This window comes from Cupressus sempervirens, chromosome 3 (assembly GCF_028749045.1).
Source record: "Cupressus sempervirens isolate cs-2001-9-10 chromosome 3, ASM2874904v1, whole genome shotgun sequence".
Taxonomy (NCBI): domain Eukaryota; kingdom Viridiplantae; phylum Streptophyta; class Pinopsida; order Cupressales; family Cupressaceae; genus Cupressus; species Cupressus sempervirens.
Window position 1 is genome coordinate 716,510,245 of NC_143120.1, and position 20,595 is coordinate 716,530,839.

At 32.7% G+C, this 20,595-nt stretch overlaps 1 protein-coding gene and 1 long non-coding RNA gene across 12 annotated transcripts in view; one reads left to right on the forward strand and one right to left on the reverse strand.

Annotated features, from left to right (window-relative positions):
- LOC149568774 (uncharacterized) overlaps nucleotides 1–11,950 on the forward strand; it is a 29,856-nt gene extending 17,906 nt beyond the window's left edge. Inside the window, exon 3 of the long non-coding RNA XR_016362650.1 lies at nucleotides 11,550–11,950. This is a non-coding gene — a long non-coding RNA (uncharacterized LOC149568774). The remainder of the gene's footprint in view (nucleotides 1–11,549) is intronic.
- The window catches only part of LOC149568773 (uncharacterized), a 105,809-nt gene that overhangs the window by 21,663 nt on the left and 63,551 nt on the right, over nucleotides 1–20,595 (reverse strand). The window contains exon 3 of one of the 11 annotated variants that reach the window (XM_089821666.1): nucleotides 5,815–5,913. The exons of the other annotated variants lie outside the window; for them this stretch is intronic. The gene's annotated coding sequence lies outside the window, so the exon portion shown is untranslated. Of the gene's footprint in view, nucleotides 1–5,814; nucleotides 5,914–20,595 lie in introns of those variants that run through there. 11 annotated transcript variants of the gene reach the window in all.

The window sequence follows — 20,595 nt, forward strand, 5'->3', positions numbered from 1 at the left end:
AGTGATCATCAACTAATTACATCATAAATGAATTTATCCAACCCCAGAGTTAAGTATAGAGTGTAGACCTTAGGGTTTCTTTACTTGACTTGCAATATTGTTACATTATTTAGCATTTGAAGCTTGCTTGTTCAAGAGAGAATATTGTACTGTTGGTGTTCACAAAACTCACAACAACAAGCTAGTGCTCACTGATGTAATTTGGATTGGTATCCATTTTGTTAATGAAAACAATTGCATGCCATGATTTTTATACTCGTAGGCATTTTCCATGAGAAATTTGGTATATGTCTCCTAATGGTTTCATTCTTGATGTTAGTGCCAAGAAAAATGCAATAGGTGCCAAGCATTAGTAAATCACAGTTGATGCTGAGTGAAAACACAATAGATGCTAAGTAACGCAGTATGTGTCGAGCATTAGAGGGATAATAATTTCAAGCTGCTGGATTATTTGAAAAGTCAAAGATTCACCAAATCTGAGCCAAAAATTTTATTTTCTTCAAGTCTGTGAACTAGGTAGAAGATAACACTGATGAGCTGGTGGTACAAAATTTGAGGTGAACCGTTTTGGGTGAATTTCAAACAGATTGTAGGAGAAGTTTCTAGAAGAGACAAGATATGGGGTAGATACATTGTATCCTACCTAATCCATCTAAACCATAATTGGATGATGAAAAATGGCAAAGTATTCTAATTTCTTATTTAAGGAATGTCTAATCATGAAGCAAAAAGAGTTGTGGAGTGTGGTGTCAAAGAGAAGACATAGAGAAGGTCAGAAAAAACCAAAGAAGAACAGAGAATAGAGAATCTACTTTGTCAAGTGACCACAGTAGTCACTACATTGGCATACCAAGAAAGAAGGCTGAAGAAGACAAAAGCTTGAAGGGTGGACAAGCTATTAGAGTTGCAAAGATTTAAAGGTAAGAAAATTTAAGGATTGAATTGTGATCTGGAATCATCAAGACAATTTGTAAGTTATGTCAGATCAAATACTCTACTGTACTCTCTAACAATTGTATTGGTTAGGGTAAAATCCTTTGGACTAAGGTTGACTTAATAGTCATTAGAAAATCCTTTAACAAGGTGGCATTCCAAGTGAATGGCCTAAAGTCCTTTAACCAAGCTCACTTTTAACAGGGTGATTGAAATCCCTTAACCGGGTCACAGTTAACAATGTGTGTTGTAACCTTTAACAAGGTTGGCCTTTCACAGGGCATCACTTCAGAAGTGTAAAAAAGGAGTAGCATGTTACTGATGGTTTTTCCCAAATTGAGTTTCCACGTTAAATCACTGTGTCAAGTGTGTGGATGAGTTTTTATGTTTTATGTTTTATTGTTGCATGTTGATTTAACAGTAACTTGCAATTATTGATAATAAGCTTGGATACACATATAGATATGAATGTTTAATGGGTTCACCAAACTAAGTGAAAAATTTTAAATTGGTACATCTAGACCTTGAATAACTGATTCACCCCCACTCCTAGTTATTCTAAATATTCTAACAATTGGTATCAAAGCTCTGTTTGCTGACTAAACTAGTTTGAAAGTACTAGAAGCACAAAGATCAAGATGTACAAGAGAGAAGTACCCAAGCTTAATAGAGATAATTTCTTTGCATGGCAAAGCCTAATGAAACTACATCTTGGAGGAATAGGAGATCATGCGCAATCCACTATTTCAGTAGAGCATGTTGATCTTGCTAGAGCCCCTACTGTAGAAGATATGAAAAAGAAGAAATAACATAATCAAGCAATGTTGGAGATTGTCTCTGCTCTCAGCTATGCAGAATTTGATGACATCAAGGGATGTGACACTACAAAGAAGATGTGGGATGCCTTGCAAACCATCTATGGAGGAGACAAAAATGTTCAAAGCACTAAGTCAGAAAGTCTCAGAGGTAAATTCGATGACATGAGAATGGAAGACGGTGAGAACATTGCTCAATATGTTGCTAGAATAAAAGAAGTCGTTAGTACAATAAAAGGTGCTACTAGTCACATAGATGATGATACTGTGTTAAATAAAGTCTTGAGAACATTACTACCTGTCTATTCCATTAGCGTATCTATTATACAAGAATTGAGATGCATTCTAGGAAATAATCTAACTCTTGAAGGTCTAGTAGGAAGACTCGCTGCTTTTGAGTTATCAAATTTTGACAATTACAAACCAGAAAGTCTAGAATCTACTTTTAAGGAAAAATTGTTGTTGAAAGATTCTGATGAGAAGAAGCAGAAGAAGAAAAGAGAGATAAAGCATGCATCTAGTGATAGTGATACAGATGAAGAAGATGTTGAACAATTGGAAGCACTATTGGTAAGAAGATTTCACAAAGGTAAAGGAAAATTCAGAGGTAAGTTACCTAGCATTTGTTTCAATTACAATGAAGTTGGTCATATTGCTACGAGATCATGTACACAAAAGAAAAACTTTAGGTAAGGAAACAAGTACAAAACATAAGAAAAAATGACAATGGAGATTATAAAGACAAAGGGAAAAAGTGTTACATTGTTGAAGAAGATGAATCTGATGAACATGATGATGAAGTAGTATACCTTGTAATGAAGGATGAATCTGATGAAGAGGAGGCAACTACACTTATGACTTGTGTAAACAAAAATGACAAGTGCATCATTGACAATGGATGCTCACATCACACGACAAGAGATAAAAGTAAGTTCCTTACCTTAAATCATTATGATGGAAATAGTGTTATATTTGGTAATAATGCTCCATGTCTAATAAAAGGAAAAGGTTCCATTAAAATCACAGAAAAGATCTCGTGATAATGCTTACTATGTTGAAGGATTGAATTATAATCTGTTGAGTGTGCCACAACTAAGCAATGTAGGATGCAAAGTTGAATTTGGAAACAAGACTACCATGATATATGAAAAAAGTGGAAACCTAATAAGAAAAGGAGACCAAACTAGAAGTAATCTATTTACCTTGATATAGAGGATGCTACTTGTCTTATAATGAAATTTGATGATGGATGGTTATGGCATAGAAGATTGTGTCATGTCAACTTAGACAACTTGATACATATTAGCAATTTGAAGAAAGTTAGAGGTTTGTCCAAATTGAAAAACCCTGACAATATGATATGCAAACAATGTTAGCTAGGAAAAATGACTAAGTCAAGTTTCAAAAGTAAAACTTATACCTCTAAAGAAATACTAGAGATAGTCCATACTGATTTGTGTGGACCTTAGAAGTGCCAAGTTAGAAATGAGACAAGTATATAATGTTGTTTGTAGATGACTACTCTAGGATGATGACAGTCATGTTTTTGAAACAAAAATTTGATGTCTTTCAAATGTTTAAGTGGTTTTTGGCAAGAGTTGAAAAAGAAACAAGAGCCTAAAATTTTTAAGATTAGACAAAGGAGGAGAATTCACATCCAAGGAATTTAAGATGTTTTGCAATGACAAAGGAATCAAAAGACAAGCAATGCACCAAAAACCCCTCCACAGAATGGAATTGTTGAAAGAAAAAATAGGTCAATAATGGACTATGCTAGAACACTTATGATGGAAAAGAATGTTGCCCTAAAATACTGGAGAGAAGCTGTGAGTACAGTTGGTTATAACTTGAACCGAGTGCAAACCAAGAAAGGTACTAATCCAACACCCTTTGAATTATGGTATGGATATACACCCAATGTAAAATATTTTAAAGTATTTGGGAACAAATGCTATATACTCAAAGATATAAGAAATGGTAAATTTGATGCAAAAAGTGATGAAAGTAGGTTCCTTGGCTACTCCACAAGAAGCAAAGCATACAAGTGTTTGATTACTAATGCTAATAAAATTGTGGAAAGTGCTATGTAAATTTTGATGATTATACAAAAGTTCATGATGATGAACCCATCAAAACACTAGAAGAATACAAATCATTTGCATACTTCTATGAAGGAATGTCTGCTGAAGAAGTAGTCAATCAAGTGGGGATCCAACAACAAGTTTCAATAACAGCCAAGTCACAGCCAGTGAATGCCAAGTTGAATTCGAGAACCAAGCTGCATTCAGATGCCGAGTTATAGAATTAAGAAACAACACATTTTGATTCTAAAGTTAGTATACTTGAAAGCGAAGCTAATATACCTAACAAAAATATACACAATGACTCAGAGGTTGAAAGACAAAATGAAGAAACAAGAACAGAGCCAAGACTGTCCAAATATGTTAAAAGACATCATCCTACTGATCAAATCATTGGAAATAGAGATGCTAAACCAATGACAAGGAATAATCCGAGGAATGAATCATGTTTTCTAAGCAAGAAAGAACCCAAAATAGTTAAAGATGCTCTAGAAGATGATGATTGGTACAAAGCTATGGAAGAAGAAATTGATCAAATAGTGAAAAACAAAACTTGGAGTTTAGTTCCAAGGCCAAATGACAAAAATGTGATTGGTACCAAGTGGGTGTTCAAGAACAAACTAAATGAATATGGAGAAATAACAAGAAACAAAGTCAAAATAGTTTGCAAAGGATATGCACAAGAAAAAGGAATAGACTATGGGGGAACATTTTCCCCTGTTGCAAGGATGGAAGGAGTTAAAACATTACTTGCAGATGTTGCCTACAAAGGTTTCAAAGTTTATCAGATGGATGTTAAGTCTGCATTTCTGAATGGCATACTAAAAGAACTTTACATAGAACAACTAGAAGGATTTGTTGATGACAACAATAAGGAAAAGGTATGTAAACTACACAAAGCTCTTTATGGTTTGAAACAAGCACCAAGAGCATGGTATGAAGACTTCATAAGTATCTTGTGAAGATTGGATTTGAAACAACTGATGACAATAGAAATCTATACATAAAAATAGAAAAAGGTAAAGACATTCTATTATCTGAAATCTTTGTTGATGATATAATATTTGGAGGACAAGATACTTTATGCAAGGATTTTGCTAATCAAATGAAACTTGAATTTGAAATGTCAATGTTTGGTGAGATTAAATTCTTTGTGGGACTGCAAGTTTATCAACTTAAGTATGACATATTTGTTACCCAGTCAAAGTACATCAAGGAAATACTAAAAATATTTGGACTAGAAGATTCAAAACTAGTAAGCACACCCATGGTTATAGGACAAACTATCAAAGAATGATGATTTTGTTGAAGTAATCCAAACACTTTATAGGTCAATGATTGGTAAGTTGCAATATGTTGTACATAGCATACCTAATATTGCATTATGAGTGGGAATAGTTGCAAGATTCTCTACAAATCCCAGAGAAAATTATTTGATGGCAATGAAAAGAATAATGAGATACTTGAAAGGAACAGAAGAGTTTGGCCTATACTACAAAAAGAATGAAAAGTTTAATTTAAGAGCATACATTGATGCTGATTGGGGAGGTAATATAGATGATAGAAAAAGAACCAGTGGAGGAGCACTTTTCTTAGGCAAGACACTAGTTACCTGGACTAGTAAAAAGCAAAGTAAGTTGTACCTCACAATCCACAGCTGAAACTGAATATGTAGCTGCTACTATAAACTGCACAAACATTGTATGGATCAAACATCTGCTCAAAAGAATGAAGGAAGAAATAACAAAACCTGTGATACTTCATTGTGATAACACCAGTGCTATAAACATCTCAAAGAATCCAGTAACGCATGTCAAAACTAAGCACATTGCAATCAAGTATCATTATGTAAGAGAGCTAGTTGAAAACAAAGAAGTGAAGATGGAATATGTCAATACCAAGGAACAAATTGCTGACATCTTCACAAAACCATTACCTAAGGATGCATATAAATATCTAAGAGGTAAGTTAGGGGTGATACCTCTATCAAAGGCTACTTAAGCAACATAGGGATTGCCCCGCATCAAATAGGTTGATTGCTGAATGACATAAATTGTTGCAGAGGATCTTACTTTAGGTCTTGCCTGAAGTAATCAAAGTACTAAAATCTCATATCAGCCAAAATAAGGTGAAGAAGGGAGAAACTGGAGATACTGCAAATTTTATATCTACATGACAAAATGTTAAGATAATATGTCTTTAGTATTGTTGTCAAAGAGGGAGAAATAGCAAAAACTAATTAGTAACCTACGAGGGAGAAAAAGAAACTAACAAAGAAAAATTGCACGAGCATAGCTAAAGAGGAGCAATAGAAAGAAACATAAGAGACAAATCTAAGTGTATCAAAAGGTTGGTATTGTTGATCAAAGGTGAAAACATATGGGATAAATCCTACTCTATCCTGTAAGAGGGAGCTATAAGGGAAAAGAAATTCTGAAGGAATCATTAGTAAGAATGAAATGAATTTGTAATTTACTTAGAAGTTGGAAATTGTTGATGAAAGAAGCACTTTTGAGATAGTTTTTCTTTTTGGTATTGCCTTACTATTTTTGACCTACTCATAATGGTCAAATAACATGTGTTACCATTCAGATGTTTTGGTTGATCAGTTTGGTTTGTCATCAATGCCAAAGAGAGAGATTGTTGAGATCCGATTGAAAAGATCATTGCTGAAAAAAATTGTTGAAATAGGGAGATTCATGAAGTAATATGTGTTTCAATCATTATTTTGTCACTGATGTCAAACCTGCTATTTGTTGGTGAGACAATTGCTTATAAGATCCAAAGACTATTATTTAGTTGATTGATGAAGAGGATATAATCAATAAGATGTAACAACAACACCTAGAGGAAAGGTTGAGTTATAGTAATGAAATGAAGTTCAAAGATTAGTTAAGACAATGGTGAAATGATATATTGATAATCTACTTGAAGTTACAAAGTTTGGCCATACTCAGAAACTTTAGAAGAATAAGAAACACTAAGATTGTCTGCAAAGCTTGACCAACTTGGTAGTAGGTGCCGAGCAAAGATAAGTCATGTTGAGCAGAAAGTCAATTGGTGCTGAGAAAAAGAAAATTCCAGTATGTGTCAAGTAACACAGTGCCGAGCAAAATACAATAGGTGTCGAGCATCAGTAAATCGCAGTTGATGCCGAGTGGAAACACAATAGATGATGAGCAATGCAATATATGTCGAGCATCAGAGCGATAATAATGCCGAGCTGCTACACTATTTGAAAAGTCAAAGATTCACCAAATCTGAGCTAACAAATTTGTTTTCTTTAAGTCTATAAACCAAGTAGAAAATAAGATTGATGAGTTGGTGGTATGGAATTTGAGGTGAACTGTTTTGGGCGAATTTCCAATGGATTCTAAGAGAAATTTCTAAAAGAGACAAGGTATGGGGTAGATACATTATATCCTACCTAATCTATCTAAACCCTAATTGGATGATGAAAAATGGCAAAGTATTCTAATTTCCTATTTAAGGACTGTCTAGTCATGAAGCAAAAAGAGTTGTGGGAGTGTGGTGTCAAGAAGAAGACATAGAGAAGGTTAGAAAAAACCAAAGAAGAACAGAGATCAGAGACTCTGCTTTGTCAAGTGACCATAGTAGTCACTACATTGGCATACCAAGCAAGAAGGCTGAAGAAGACAAAAGCTTGAAGGGTGGAAAAGTTGTTAGAGTTGCAAAGAATGAAAGCCAAGCAAATTTAAGGATTGAATTGTGATCTAGAATCATCAAGACAAGTTGTAAGTTATGTCAGATCAAATACTCTACTGTACTCTCTAACAATTGTATCAGTTAAGGTAAAATCCTTTGGACTAAGGTTGACTTAACAGTCATTAGAAAATCATTTAACAGGGTGGCATTCCAAGTGAATGGCCTAAAGTCCTTTAACCAAGCTCACTTTTAACAAGGTGATTGAAATCTATTAACTGGGTTACATTTAACAGTGTGTGTTGTAACCTTTAACAAGGTTGGCCTTTTACAGGGCATCACTTCAGAAGAGTGAAACAGGAGTAGCATGTTACTGGTGGTTTTTCCCAAATTGTATTTCCACGTTAAATCATTGTCTCAAGTGTATGGATGAGTTTTTATGTTTCATGTTTTATTGTTGCATGTTGATTTAACAATATCTTGCAAGTATTGGTAATAAGCTTGGATACACATACATATATAAATGTTTAATGGGTTCACTACACTAAGTGAAAAGTTTTAAATTGGTATATTTGGACCTTGAATAACTGATTCACCCTCCCCCCTCTCAATTATTCTAAAGATTCTAACACTATTAAGTAACGAGAATTAATGTAAAGGATGATTTGTTATCACATATAAAAAAAAGGGCATCCAAATCTGATGAGGATGTGTTCTTAAAGAAAGTTGGCAATCACTTGGGTTGTGCAGTTCCAAAATGTCTCCACTTATGTCCACCTTGTTCAATAATCAGTGGCTAACAATATGAACATATGAATAGTAGAAAATGGCCCAATAAAGTCTATCCCCCACTTGGCAAAAGGGCGTACCTTGAACATTGGTTGCAAAGACATAGCTAGGTTTCTCTCTTTATTAGTAACAAGATTTAAAACATGTTGCATGTATTAATCTTATAACTATTATCTACCATTAAGATATTCAAAAATATTTATAAGATAACCAAATTTTTGTTTCAAAATCAGATCTAATAAAATATTGAGAATATATCTCCTCATATGTGGTTATTACCCTAGCAACATCTTTTTTTGTTTGGTGGCTAAAGCAATGCAACCTAAAACTTTTTGAGGGAAAGTATTATCCCCTGTTGCAATAGCACATGACTTCTACAGTGGCAAGATAAATTCTAAGAGTTTTCTCAACAATAGAATTCTCAAGACCTTCTAGTAGCTATTCATAACAATTGGTTATGGGAATTGGTTTCATCGTAACCACAAACACAAACATTCTCTTAGATGGTACTCTTGTAGTCATTAAAAGGTCCAAAAAATCTCTAATCCAAGATATTGATTGTGAATTTCATTATGAAGGTGCAATACTCTAATAGACAAATAGTTAGATTTTTGGGGTGTTGTATCCATAATAAATAACCATTTTAGTTATCTGAATTTATTTCTAGAATAGAAATCAGGGTAAACTTTAAGAAACCACTCTACAGAAAAAGATATAAATTATTGGCGAATATTTCATTATTTTGAAAAATCAAATTATTTTTATCAATGAATCTCTCAATTTTTTAATTTTAAATATTATTTACACTAGCGATTATTTTGGAATCATAATTTTTGAGTAGAAAATATTGGCGAATCTCAATAATAATAGGAAGTTCGCTAATCATCATAGAAAATTACAAATCAAAATTGAACATGTTTGTCTCATGGAAATTATGAGGATAATTACATTATATTTTAAATCAATAGTGAAAACTAAATATTGATAATATATCTCTAAAGTAACTAATAATTATGATAATTATTGGTGAATTAATTTTAATTTCTCTGATAATATATAATATTTAGGTGAATCAAATCTAATCATGTATTGAATATTGTGGCGAATATTTGAGTTTAATTTTTTTAATAAAATAAATTATTGAGTGATTTTAAATATTTAGAACTAAATTTAATAAGAATGTGGCGATTTAGGTTGCATTAAATCTTAAATTATTAGCCAAATTACTAGCAAAAGATTTCTAAAATTCACAAAATTATGAGTATTCACCACTAAAAAGCACCCTAATAAAAATATCTTTTAGCATTTACATTATTATAAAATGTCATTGCCTTGGCCATCATGTATACAAATTGTAATATAAAGAGCAAAGAATTTAATATATCTATATTAAAAGCATCTCAACCGATTTTCCACATAGATATAATATCATATAAACTTCTCTTGATTGAAGAACTATTTCCCCCAAGTTGTAGACTTTGGAATTTCTTATCTCATCTCCACATTAAATAACACATGTCATCCCTAGTATAATACAAATAATGGGTTATATGGGTCTTCAATATTTCCAAACATATCAACTCATAGAAAAAAGATAGTGTACACCATTTTGGTGTAATCATAGTTGATATTTTAAAAGTTATGGAACTCTTCTTTGAGGAAAGTTACAACAACAAGATGGGTTTATACAATTGATTTCTATTTAGGCTCAACCAAAATCATCTCACAAAAATATTAAACAACAAATCCATGAGGGAGTACTGATAAAAAAAGTAAAAAGTAAAAAATAAAAAATAAGTCAGTGGGGTAGAGAAACATGTAATAGATTAAGGGTATGGTGAGAATAGAAAGGAAATGTATTAATGTAGAAATGATGAAGAGGCCATCAATGAAAGATGTGGTGGAGGAGCTTGCTTGTGTGAGAAGAGCTATAGGGATGAAGAGATTCAATGATAAAATAAAGTGTCATGATGTAATATTTGAATTAAAAACATTTCTATAACCATTCACCATTCACAAATGGTTGGAAAAAGGGACAAAATCCAAGTTCAACCACAGTCCTAGAATCAATAAGGGAATACAAGGAAGAATAAGCCTTAGCCCTTATCTATTCATGTTATCTACTGATCAATTTCATATATGTTATGATAGATAGAGAAGGAGCACATCCAACCATAGAAATCCATCATCTATAGGATTTATCATTTCCCTCTTAATCTAAACATGTTTCAAGGCACTATCCACTAGTATGCCACTCCTCAAAAGGATGAAAAATGCACAAACTCCCAACAACTCTCATGTATGCCTTGTCTCTCACCAATCAGTATATCAAGAAGGACAATGCCTAAGCTATATATTTCAATTTTGGTATTTTCCTTATTCACCTTCTAGAGCTCAGGTACTAGGGATCCCTCATGACTAGATACATTTATCATCTCAGCTTGTCATGATTTTTATTGCCTCTCAAGACAAAATAGAGGACACATCAAACAATTATTACTATCTCCAAAGGTCTCGGAAAAATTAGACTAGAAAAGTGAAATCTATTGGATTGAGGCATTCATCTCATCAAATGCTAAAAGAGGACTTTAAAAAATTAAAAAAAAATTATACAGATATTTTTGCCTCTTTGATTATGTTGATGAAATTCTTGTTTATCAATATTCAAACCTATCTCAGGAGATGTTGATTGGCATTCTTCAATGGAACTTTGTTGTATAGTAATTGGACAAGGAGTGCATTAAATCTAAATTTGTTGAAGCTTCAAAGAAACTCAAGATAGTTAATAATTAATTCACCTCTTTAGCAATGGAAGATTCCTGAAAGAATGTCATTTTATAGACCATTATTTGTTTGTTCTAAGACCTTGAATTTTATCATATGTATTTTCATTACATCTAAAAATAGAAAAACCAATGTTAACTTGTAAAATACTTAAAATACTTTGAATGGATTTGTATTTTCTAACATAGATATTGTTTACAAACATTATACTTTGAAGCTCCCATAGCTTGGACTTTCATAAATATTATAATGGAAATTAGAGAAACAAAAAATATTGGAGTTTCTAATTAGAAAAGAAATTATTTTGATTGCTCCTAGTTCATTTGGAGTCAGATTCATTAATAAAGTACAACACAATACTTTTTTATTCTCAAAGAACTCCAAATTAAATAGTCAACATATAATTCTATTATATAAAATAACATAATAGTGAATTGACAACAAGTAATTCTATTATGTGGCTACCACCTTTTACTTTCTACAGGTGAATAAGGATGTGAAGGACTTGGGCGAGGAGAGCAAGACTTCCCACTCCATATATGGCTTCTTGGTGGATGGTTGGCTAAAGACCCTCCTTGATAAACCTGGCAAGGAGAAGGGGTGATTGTGGATAGGGATGGACTTGAGACGAAAGATGTTGAGAAACCTGATAAGGAGGGCAGTAAACCCAATTAGCTATTTTTCTTTTTGCTATAATGATATCGTTTAATCTAAGCTTAATGCCCTATGGGACTTTTTGTTATTTATATAAGTTTAATTGTTGGACTGTTAGTACTAGTATGTTGTTTTACTATTGGAATACTTTTCCTATTTATCTGCTTGATCACATTAGGATTGATGTTGTTAGGGTTGTTATGGATTATGTTAGTTTTTTGAAGTATAAAACTGGTGTTGGTTAGATGATAGGGAGGTAACCTCTGACTGATCTTTCAGCCTTTTTGTACTTTGGGGTCAACCCCCTGTCTCTCTTGGCTACTATATATATGCTTCAAAATAAGTAATACTATTTCTTAAAGATAGATTCAATATTTGAATTATTACTATGACTTGTTATCATTCTTATGTCACTTCTCACCCTAACAAGTTCCTACACCACCTCCTTTAATGGTGTCTTCCACATTTCTAAACTAATATATTATATTGTTATACTTGTTATGCCTCCAATATATGCAACTTTTCCTTCTCTACTACTTTTGTTATTTAATTTTTTTGCAATTCAATTTGGTTGATTCTAGAAAGAAATGAACTATTTAAACTCATATTATTATTGTAATTTTGTTCAAATATGAATTTTCTTATTGTTAAAAATTTAAATAAGACTATACCAAAACCATATAAATAATTGTTTTCTTCGAGTTGATGTGTTAAGAAATATTCATGATACATATAACTCTTTGTTCCCCTAATATTACTGGTGACACTTGTGCTATTAAAAGTGGAGATATGATTAGAAATCGTAAAGTCTCCAAATTTGTGGGAGAGTTTTTCAATCAAGAGAATATTAGAGAGTTTAGCATCTCAATGGAAAATTGGTTAAGAAGCTCCATCTTGTAGATATACTATCTCCTCTACTTTGTCAAATGTAATTTACATTCGTGATGCCAAAAGACCTTTCCTAAAAATACAAATATTGAAAGAGATATCTATTTAAAATAAATTTAGATAAAATATTATTAATTTTTTTATGAATATAGCACCCCAACGATCTTGCTATATTTATATGATTTAATTGGAAGAGTATTGCAAATTCATTGATAAATTCATGGACATTCAATAAACTTAGAGCTAACTTAGACTTTTAAATTTCAACAAGATTGTTATCTAAAATAATACCTTTATACATAGTTCCAAATCACTTCTTCCTAATATTATTACTTTTGAATATCTATTAGAATATTTTACCAATTATTTTGTTGATAAAACTCTTCTACTATCTCTCCCAACTATAGAAGCTATGTGATATTATAATAGGTGAAAATACTTTATATCAACAAGTTTATGGTCATGTTTCTTCAACTACTAAATCAAAACATATCGCTACGGTAACAACCACAACCAAAGAGATGGTTCCTATATATTTTAGCGAATCAAATTTGAATAAAATCTCCACTTTTACCACAACCAAAGAGACATGTCATTCTCACCTAAAAGAACATGGTATTTTTCAACTTTATCTAGAAAACATCTAAAAGAGAATCATATATTTGTTTCAAAATTGGATCTGATAAAATATTTAGAATTATCTTTTTGGTTGTGGTTGTCATCTTAGCGACATGTCTTTTTATTTTTTGGCTAAAGAAATGCAACTAGAAACTTCTTGATGTAAAGTACTCTCACTTGTTATAATACCACATAGCTTCTATAGTGGGTAGAGAAAGTAAAAGAGTTTTATCAACTAAAAAATTGGTAAGATATTCTAATAGTTATTCAAAAGTAACAGTTTTAGGAAAAAGTGACTTTGGAACCATACACAAAGGTATTCTCTTAGACAAGACTTCTGTTAAAATAAAAAGGCTTAAAGTAACCTCTAAGTCTATATAATGGTCATAAATTTGTTAATAAAGTTTTAATACTCACAAATTAATCATATAAATATAGTGAGATTGTTGGGGGTGCTACATTCATAACAAATTAATATTTTTTCTATCTAAACTTATTCCAACAAGAAATCTCATTCATTTTTTTTAATCTTAGTGAAAATATTATTCTTGGCATCATGCCTAGAAAATGCAATTCAAGAAGTAAGATTTAATATATCTACATTTTGGAGCTTTTCAACTGATTTCTCACTAAGATAAAAAAATCATCTAATATTTTCTTGACTAAAGAATTCTCTTGTAAATTTGAATACTTTATGATTTCTCATCTTGTCTTCACTTCTAACAACACACGTCAACACTAATATAAGGAGAATAATGAGTTAGTGGATCTGAATATTTCTAAACATATTAACTCAAATAAAATAGCTATCTATATAGTTCTAGTATAATATTATTTGAGTTTTTAATAATAATGAAATTCATATTTGAAGAAAGTTACAACATTGAGATGAGTCATATAGTTTATTTCTATTTAGGATCAACCACATTGATTCTCTCAAATTTTAAATAACAAAAGATGTGGAGGAAGTACTTAAAGTTGCATATACTGGAGGGATAACAAGGATAACAATTAAATATATTAGATTAGAAAGGTGGTATACATCATTAATGAAGCGACATAAGAATGATAGCAAATCAAAGTAATAATTCAAATAATGACTATGTTTTTGTTTTTTTTAAATGTTGTCAATTCACTATTATGTTATTCTATACAATATAATTGTATATTTAATATTTAATTTGGAGTTCTTTGAAAATAAAAATGTAGAATGCATTTCACCACAATATGTCATTCACATGTTACTAAGAATCATAGTTGGAAAACTCCCCAAAGAGAAAAACTCGCCAAGCCCCCCAAAAGTTTAATCGGGAAAACTCATCAATTTAAAAAATTAAGAAAAACTCAAGAAAACTTGAGAACCTAAAAAAACCACTGAAATTTAATTAAAAATACATTTTGTTTGCAAACTTAAATGAGAAGATGCATCTAATAAGCTAACTAAAGATAACACAAAAGAAACAAGAAAAGTTTAGATATATATTAATGCATAGTGGGTACAAAATTGCATTCTCATGTGGAATGTTCATGGTGCGAAGCAAAATAGTAAATAGTTTCAATTTGTCAAACTAGAAGTAATAACTAAAAGTCTAAATACATTAATACAATCACATCTTCCTCTTTCCAGCTATAGTCGTAAGCAAGCGAGGGGCTCTAGTCCTAGAAGAAGTGCCTCGCACTGGCATAAGGCGTGAGCTATGTGACCGTGAAATATGTGGTTGTGCCTCCTCGCTTGACATCCCTATTGACTGGCTCGACATTTGGAAGAGGATGTATCTCCTCCTATATGTAGCACTGGTAATGCCTCGTTCTCAGAGATTGAATCATCATCATCCTTGTCCTCAATGTCATCCATTGTGAAATGAAAATATGTTCCAACATCCCCTTCCATGGCCTACCTTTCCAAAACAATGATTTCAATCCAGTAAAAACAATGGACCTAGCTCCTACTGTCTAATCAAAATAAGGATCTATCTCTTCTAGATCAAGTGGACCAAGTAGTGTTGAACTCTACGCTCATTTTATGCACAACTTAAGATTATAGTGCACATAAACAAGGTCAATAGTCCATTTTTGAGTCATTATGTTTCTTTTCTTTGTGTGGATGGACTCAAATAAGCTCCACTTGCACTCACAATTGGATGCACTACAAAGTTGGCATAGGAATCTAAGAGCAAAATTCTATAAAGTGGGGTTATTACCACCCTAACTTTCCCACCAACCATCTGTAAAACAAAATATAAAAAGCTATAAAGAAATGATAAAAGATAATAAAAAACAACTTCTCAATTTGCGTAATTTTTAAAGTTTGACGCTTTACTTAGTGCTTGAGTAGATCTTGCTCTCTTTGCTCCATAAAAGAGAACAAATTACCCCTCAATTCCACATAGAATTGTTGTTCGGTCACAGCAAGATCTCTCTCCGCCTCATTGAATATCATTCTCTCAATGCATTAAGAGGGAACTTCAATGACCTCTCCATTAGGATCTGAGAAGGAATCATCAGCCCTAAAACATATAGAAAATGATATCAAGTCTTACTGTACACAACATTAAAAAGTGAAGTAAAATAGAGTCTTAGTAAAATATCAACTTCAAGGACAATCATAGTACCTAAATTTGCGGTTGAGAAAGTAGCATGTTGCACGAATAGGTTGGTGGAGCATATTGTTCCATTTCCTATCAATTATTTCCCAAATGGGGTCAAATTTGAGTCTGTTCACATGATAGTAATTTCTAACAACCTCTTTGGCCTTATCCATGGCCTCGTAAAGACCTCCCATTGGGGATTATTTCCCATCACATATGCGCAAGACTCTAACTAGGGGCATAGACATCTAAATTTGAAATTTGAAAAATACAAATTAGTTAATAACATAGTAAGTTATGAATTAATAATAAAACTTGAATCAACTAAAAATATAATGTTTTGATTCTTGAAGTTACCTCTAGAATCTCCTTAGCCTTTGCAAAAAAAACTATCATCAAAGACTATCCATGCCATAGCCTCTCCTTCGGGCTTCTTTGAGCCAATATGTTGTCAAGAATACTTTGTAACATCAAGAACACCGTTGCAAATCTTGTCATAGTGGGTCTCACCAAATATTTGCCTTTAGTGGTCTTTCTCATCAAACTGAGACCCCATGGGTGATTATAGATATGATTTGACCATCTAAAATTGTATGTTTCAAACTCCTAGTCTATATGTTGAATGACATAGACTATTTATTATGTATTCAACTTAGACCTTTGGTCAATGTATATAGTGGAATTAGTTTTATTATTTAATTAGATGTAGAAATTTGGGTCAGTGTTTCTTAATACAACTTGATTGTGTTCCTTTTACCATCCATTTTACTTATCATATTGTTTAAATATATATTGTTAATTTTGAGCTAAATGATGCTTTTTAATGTAAACACATATGTATGTCAACTTCTCCAAGCATTTGTATGCATAACGATGATTAAATGTTAATGAGTACATTGATAATATTACATGTGGATGTTATATTTCATGATGATTCAAATGTTGATGAAATAGCTATAATGATGATATTATATGTGGATGTTATATTTCATGATGATTCAAATGTTGATGAAATAGCTATAAACTAATTGCATTACCCAATTATGTTTCGTGGACACTTACCTGTTGATGTGGGAACTTACTCACTTAGTGAGCACTATATGTTAGATGGTATGTGTGGTTGATTATTTATGTTACTCATAATCAAGGTGTCATTAAAGATGAGTTCAAAGGAAAATATTGACTCTTGACATTTAAATTAATATCCTTCAGCTATTGACACAATGAATGAGCTAAAAGTATTTTTGAGTGTATATGTATGTGTATGGAAGGAAGTCAATATGAAGTATCTACTAGTGGGGTCAAATCCATGTAATGCTAAGGTATGACAAGTAAGTATAGGTATGTGTGATATAACATGATTTTATGATAATATGTTGTTTAATTTCGAGAATCCTTGAGATAAGGAAGTATTTGATTTTATTTATAATATATGATCTATTAGAATTGCTTTAGAATAACTGACATGGGGGGGGGGGGTGAATTAGTTATTGAAGGTCCAAATGTCCTATTCAAACTTTTCAGTAAGTGTAGTGAACTCATTCAACCATTCATTCATCCAAGCTTTAGCTTTTCCAATCAGCAAGCTACTGTTAATCAACATGCAAGGATAACACATAAGAAATCAACACATGACACATTGATTTACGTGAAAGCCCAATTTGGGAAAAACCACCAGTAACATGCTACTCAATTCTCACTCTTCTGAAGTGATGCCTTGTGAAAGGCCTACCCTGTTAAAGGCTTACAGCACACTGTCAAATGTGACCTTGTTAGAGGATTTAACCACCTTGTTAGAAGTGGATCTGGTTAGAGGACTTTAGAACATTCACTTGGAATGCCACTCTGTTAAAGCATTTACAAATGGCTGCTAGGCCAACCTAAGTCCATAGGATTTTTAGATCTAATAAAATTGCTAGAGAGTATTTGAAAATCTTGACCTGACTACCACATACAACTTATGTTGCAAATCTCAGATCACTTCTCAGTGCATACCCTTGCCTAGCCTTCAATCTCTGCAACTCTGATAGCTTGCCCTCCTTCCAAGCTTAGTCCCCTTGAGTCTCCATACTCAATGTACTAGTGCAATCATCTCTTCATGACCACTCGTAGAAGCAGAGCCTCTCTGCTCTTCCTTCCCTTGGATGTCTCCCCCTTGACATCCTTCAAACTACTTCATAGATTTGGCTCTTTTGCAACAACAGTATCCGCAGCTCTTTGCTTCTTGGTCTATGACTTCTTAAATAGAAGTCTTCGAGTACCTTTTTCTGCTCGATTCTTCCATTCCTTAATTTCAATTTGCATGGATTAGGTAGAATTCATTGCATCTAACCCATATTCTATTTCCTCTAGAAACTTATTGAATAATCCTTTAGAATTCGCTCAAAAATGGTTTATATAGGATTCTATGCCACCAACTTATCATCCTTATCTTCCAAATCATTCACAAAATTCAATGTAACCAATATGTCGGCTCAAATTTGGTGAATCTTCGTCATTTGAAATAATGCAGCAGCTCAGCACTATCGAAATACTAGTGCTCAACACATACTATGTTATTCGGCATCAATTGTCTTTTTCCTAATGCTCGGCACCTAAAGATCACTTGGCACCAACTAAAAATTTTCTGATGCTCGGCACTTGATCTTCACTCGGCACATGAAGATCACTCGGCACACACTAGAATTTCTTGTTACTCGGCTTCTACTGAGAATTTTCTCAGCTTCAACTAACTTGCTCGGCACCCACTAATGATCTTAGTTTAAGCTTTGCATTCTATCTTGTTACAACTTCTTCCTCCAATGTTTCTAAGTGTGACCAACCTCTGTATCCTTGAGTATCTCATCAATACATCATTTAACATTGTCTTAACTGATCCTTGCACTTCATTACAACATCATAACTTAACATTTCCTTTAGGTGTTCTTGTTACATCTTGTTGATCAAATCCTCTTCATCAGTCAACTAAGTGATAGTACTTAGATCTTACAAGCAAATGTCATCCCTACAAATAGCGGGTTTGACATCAATGACAAAACAATGATTGAAAACAACAATTTTCCTCCTTTGCAACAATTTCCCTCTTTGATCTTCAACAATGAGCTTTTCAATTAGATTTCCAACAATCTCCCTCTTTGGCCTTGATGGAAAACCAAACTGATCAACCATTAGACTAAACTATTCAACCAAATGCTAGCTAAGTTAGAACAGTAAGTCAAATGCCAAAAAGTAAACTGTAACTTCACATCTTCTACTACTATTCTGATTTCATCATTTTAGCTTCTCCCTCTTTGCTGTTGCCACCTTGTTCTTTGTTTTGGATTTCGTATTGCTCATCTTCTGCTATTCTAATCAACATCTCCCTCTATCTTCATTTGATCAATATCTCACAACTTCTCCTATTGATCCTTTTTGTTATTGATTAGTTTCAAACATCTTCTCCCTCTTTAACAACAATGCCAAAAACATATTAGCATCTTAATATGCAGGTGTAGCTCTTACAGTTTCATTCAATTTCTCTCTCTATCACCTTACTTGTGACTGATTTGGAATTTCAGCACATCAACTACTTTAGGCATGAATCCCAAAGTAAACATCCTCTACATAAATGTGTAATATCTTCAACATTCAATTCATTTGATGCAAGGTAATCTTGCTTTTTCTTTAGATAGCCTTAGCGAGGGGTATCACCCCTAACTTGCCTCTCAGATACTCAAAAGCATCTTTAGGTAGTGCTTTTATGAAGATATCAACAATCTGTTCTTTTGAGCTAACATATTCCATCTTCACTTGTTTTTCTTCCATCAACTCTCTTACATAGTGATACTTGATTGCAATATGCTTGGTTTTCACATACATTACTAGATTCTTTGATATATTAATAGCACTTGTATTATCACAATAAAGTATCACAGGCTCAGTTACTTCTTCCTCCATACTTTGCAGCAAATGTTTGATCCATACAATATTGGTACAATTTATAGCAGCTACCACATATTCAGCTTCAGCAGTGGACTATGAGGTGCAGATTTGTTTTTTTGCTGGTCCATGTAATCAACCTCTTTCCTAAGAAAAGTGCTCCTCCACTAGTGCTTTTTCTATCATCAATATTACCTCCACAATCTGCATCACTGTAGGCTCTCAGTTCAAATTTCTCACTCCTTTTGTAGTACAAACTAAAGTCATCAGTTCCTTTCAAGTATCTTAATATTCTCTTCACTACCATTAAATGATTTTCTCTTGAATTAGCAAAAAATCTTGCTACTATTCCAATGGCTAATGCAACGTCTGGTCTACTATGTACAACATATTGCTGCTTTCCAATCATTGACATATACAATGTCTGATTTACTTTGGCTGACTCATCATTCTTGGATAGCTTATGTCAAGTTGCCGCCATTGGTGTGCTAACTGGTTTTGAGTCTTCTAACCCAAATGTTTTGGGTATCTCCTTGATGTATTTGGATTGGGTCACAAATATTCCATGCTTCAACTAATGTACTTGTAATCTAACAAAGAATTTGATTTCTCCAAACATTGATATCTCAAATTCATGCTTCATTTGTTCAGAAAAATCTTTGCATAAAGCATCTTTTCCTCCAAATATTATATCATCAACAAAGATTTCTAATATCAAAATGTCTTTACCTTTTTTAGCTTTGATGTACAAGTTGTTGTTGTCATTTGTTCTCTCAAATCTTATCTTCACAAGATATTTTTGCAACCTCTCATACCATGCTCTAGGTGCTTGCTTCAACCCATAAAGTGTTTTGGGCAGTTTGC